Consider the following 4,895-nt stretch of genomic DNA (forward strand, 5'->3'; position numbering starts at 1 on the left):
AGCACAAATCTAGCTTGCCCCTAGGACGGTAAACATTGAAGTACAAGATGAAATTAGATCATCATGGAACCACACATGACTGGAAAAGCCTGAAAGTCCCTGCATTCACCAAACAGCTTTATTCTGATGCTCTGTTATGAGCTTTGGAGTAGAAAACAAGCTGTTTGAAAACACAAGAAATTGAACTTCATTAACTGCCTCACTTTATGAAATCGACTTTCTCTTTCTTCTTTTCTTCCTTTTGTCTTCCTTAAATGAAAGTAAAATAGAGGCTGAGGGAGGTAGATCCAGCTGATATGTATCTAACCAAAATATATGAATAAGAGAATCTATATTTATTAAGCATAATAAAAGAGGCAAATTCACGTCTCACTTAATTCTCAAACCAACCTCTTTTTGATTCATCATTATTCCTATTTTCTACAGTTGAGGGAAGCCAAACACAGAGATACTTTGCAAATTGCCAAAGTCACACAGTTGATGAGCAAATAAAGGTGGTTCTAACATCATGTGAAACACAGAATAGTGTGATGTGATGCTAAAAATATTTATGGGAGAACAAAATGATTATTTCTATGTAACAATAATTTGAATTTATACTCTTCTTTCCATATTATTCTTCCAACAGTTACTGTAAATTTTCTACTAAACCCCAATTTCTTTTTAGTGTAAATTTAACTTAGTCTCAAATAAATTACTTTTTATGGTACAACTGCACAATTTTTAAAAATTGTTGTTTAAGCCTTTTCTACTACTTACTTGCAATATTGTTTAGCCATGGAATTAAAGAGAAAATATTTTCTATACACACATACACACACACACACTCACACAACACCAGAAGAAAGAATAGTTTTATTGGCATATCCTTCAATAGTTTCATTTTTTTTCTAGTTAGAACATATAATTATTCAAAATAAAAAATGGGCCAAAAAAGATGAGAAATGATTATTTTTCTCCTCCGTTATTATTAAGTTAGGGCACATGAGAGTTATTAGTCAGATTTTTATTACATTGAGATATAATACTTCTACAAAGAAGACAGTGATATAAATACACTGGATAAATAAAAAAGTTTCTTCATATTAAAAAATTGTTAAATGAAATGTTTATTTATTTTCATAATCAATGTTGATAAATATGCTATTTATCTAAAATCTGTCATGATATGTAACTTTTAAAATGTTGGCTTAGGAGAGTCTCCTGTCTCACTGGGCAAGTGGAATCTTTTCAAGGTGTTATTTTGGGAAAGAAGAATATTGGAATTCAGCACTGTCTGAAGGTAAATAATATTCCCCTGTAGCAAAAATTGCTGCAAGAGAAAGAAAAGACAATCAGCTTGTGATCCTTTTTAGCTGCTGGCTCATTATATTGCCAATGATAATGACACGGAGAGTTCAATATAGTACATTTTGTGTTTGGCAGTGTCTCCCCTGCCAGGAGTTTTCTGAACAGAACTCCGATGTGGTGAGGCTCCCATACTATTATCTTTAAATGAAATATCATATTTCATTATAACCAGCTATCACTACGATGAATGAGACCTGGATACTCCAATATCTGATAAGACTACAAATATATCTCAGAATTTATCTCTTTTTATATTTTCAGTTCTATTGAATAAGCTGCAGAACATCCCAATTCACCTGAAACATAAGTCTCAAAAAACATGTCCTTAGATTTATATTTTTGAAATTACATTTCATCGCAATCTCTTAAATCAAGTATTGAGTTTCTTTCTGAAGTTTACCATGCATTGAACATTCATTATATTCTTACAGAGTCACAACCATAGACTTAAAGTGATTCTAGCAAAAGCTTCCTGCATATTGACTATTTTTATAACCATTATTAAAGACACAGAAAAATAGTATGATTTCTAATTTGTTCTCATTTGGAAATTATGAAACTTTTCTCTTTCGTTTAAGTTTTTCAGCATCATTAGCTCATGACCGTTTTTTTTTTTTAACAAAAGAATTGTATATTACATTTTTGTCCTTAAGAACCAGTACCTGGAGATCATGGGACAGCTTCAAGTCTTGGGATTTTATTTCTTTTCTGATAAGAAATATTGCTCATTGGAGGTCCCTAAATTGCCTGTGCCTCTTCTCACTGAGTTACAGTAATAATACCTAATAAGATTTAGCTTTATAATAAATGAGAAATACATATTTGATTAATTGAACTGAAGCAACAATTTAGCTATAACAGTGGACCCCACTAGTAAAAGACAGTATTTGGAACCCCAAATTTGAGGATATATCCTATTCTCTTCTGTGAGCGATTACCCCCTGCCAAGAAACAAGTTTAAATCCTTTTTTGTAATATTGCAAAGCATTAGCCAATGTATTTGCTATTAGTCATTGACTCCCAGCTTCAAACCGAGCCTTCTCTGCTTAAGTCTGTGATGCTGGAGCTGGAATTCTGCAAAACCTATATTTCTATTCTTCCAACTGGGTCCTTGTTGAGTTCTGGCAATAGGCAGCACTAAGAGAAAAGTTTCCTGTTTTCTCTTGTTACCAACAACATGTCCCCAACAGTTCCTTCCTGGAGCAGGAACAGTTGGCTCTGATGGCAGTTTTGCTGATCTTTTACACACTTCAAAATTCATTTCATTTCACCCCCGTAGAAATGATGCACCAGATGGTCTGATCCTCCATCTTAGAAAGTTTGGTCATAGTTACATGGAGGCCCCTAAGGCATCTTTGCTGGTAAGACAGCAGACCATCCTTAGAGATTGCAGCTCCAGTTTCCCTCCAATAAACACCCAAGGCACAATCAAGGTGGGCAATGTGATCTTTCAAGTGGTGGTGGGTTCCTTCAAGCAAATAAATTATAATAATTTTTGCGTCTTTCTTTGTTTCAACTCTGGGCAATATCTACCTCCTTCTCTTACCATTTCTTGGATACCTCAATGGTTCCTATTTACAATTCTCTGAAACCTGGTTAACAATTCTGGAATAACTAGTGAGAGTTGTCTTACCTGATTAACACAGAAATTAATATAGTATCAACAGTGGACCAAAAAATAGACCTCCAAGTAGACATCTGGGATTGGTTTATATATTTGGGCTTGAACATTGTGATGAGCTTTTTGCCAAAGGACATTAATAGTACTAGCAATCTTTGACATATAGTGGCATCAAAATTAATCCAATTATCATCTGTGGTTGATTGTGGTGTCTCTGGATGAACAGGTGGCTGCTTCATCTGACCATTATGACAGTAATGATAATGACTAGAATGGTGAAGTGAGATCATTGCAATTGATTGCATTGGAGTACAGTACATAGAAAATGGCAATCTCAGCACTTTAAATTCTGAGGTAAAGTCACATCTCTAAAACAATATTTTATTATTGAAGCAACAAAGTCAATTTCACAGTAACACAGACAACCCAATAACTTAATTGGGTTGGTTGTAACTTTACAAGGTAAGCTGAATTGCCTTGCCAAATATCTTTTGTGAAAGTTAGGGCATTGTTGTGATAGGAGTGTGACCCAGTGTCAGCCAAGGCTTGATCGAGAAAATACAACAAAAAATAGCAACAACAACAAAAAATGGCTTATGTGATTGTGAGGATTCATTAGGCAAGTCCAAAATTCACAGGGCAGGCTATCAGAAAGGCGTGGGCTGAAACTTTTGGTTAGGAGCTGTGGTCCACAGTGCAATTTATTATTCTTCCAGGAATCTCAGTTTTGCTCTTAAATTCTTTCCACTAATTGCATTAGGCCTGCTCAGGTTATCTAGGATAATGTTCTTTACAGAATGTCAAATGATTATGAACTTAAGTCATCTACAAAATACCTTCACATAATACCTAGATTAGTACTTGACTTAAAAAGTGGGGATAATAGCTTAGCCAACTAGGCACTTAAAATTGATATCACAAACTCTGAGATTGAAAATGTGGATATCTAGATGTAACCAGAATAAAATGAGGATTTGAACTTTGGAATTAACTTGAGCCTCCTTTTTCCAGTTAAGCATCCACCCTCTCCAGTCTCAGAACACTTGTCTCCTCTTGCTTAAAATAAAAAATAAAAAAAAGCTTTAATGAACTTACCTGAGGCAGATTTTTTGCAGGTTCCTCCCAGTCAATGACTAAGCAAGGCAGTATGTTGTTCGAAACCAGTCATTTCTGCATTGTGTGGAATGTCTCTAACTAAGAATCTCTTTCTCTGGCTTTACCCATCATCCTGGCCAAAATGTTCTCAGAGGTGTAATACAGTCTAGGGTCCTTGCTACTTAATTCTTGTTCCCTCTACCTATTTTATCACAGCCATTGTCACACCTGCATTATAGTCTGAAAGCTATCTCTGCCTACTCTGGTTACCTGCCTCTTATATTTCAAAGGTGTTTTTTTCAGTAAATCTCTTGCAGTCCTAATTGTATGTCAGTTTTTGCTTCTTAAAAACTTGAATTGATTCATATGAGGAACAAAAGGGTTCCAGAATGGCAGATACTAATGACAATGTTTAGTGTCCAGAGACCAGGTGGGATGATTTATCATAATGAGCAATGGATAAAGCAATGGTGGCAGAGATCTTGGGTGGTAGTTAATTGATTATAATATTTCTCAAAACTCAATATGTGGGTAAGGTACTAATATATTAATGGAAAATGTCCAGTTTTGGTTGGTGGTCAGAATATTGACTTAAGATAATCCCAATAGTTACCCACTGCTTCTTACCAAGTTTTCAGTCCTAAGCCAGTTTCACAGCTTTTGAATCCCTTTGGCTAAAGATGAGACCAGGTCACTTGAGACATGATCCTCAAACATATTCATAAGCACATATTAAAAATTGTCTTCCAAGACTCTGTAAGAGGTTTCTAGGGCCATTCTGATTATTCACTGATGCAAGGAAATAAAAAAACCTACATCTTTCAAAGAT

This window comes from Carlito syrichta, unplaced genomic scaffold (assembly GCF_000164805.1).
Source record: "Carlito syrichta isolate Samal-C Ts95f unplaced genomic scaffold, Tarsius_syrichta-2.0.1 Scaffold316480, whole genome shotgun sequence".
NCBI classification, from domain to species: Eukaryota; Metazoa; Chordata; class Mammalia; order Primates; family Tarsiidae; genus Carlito; species Carlito syrichta.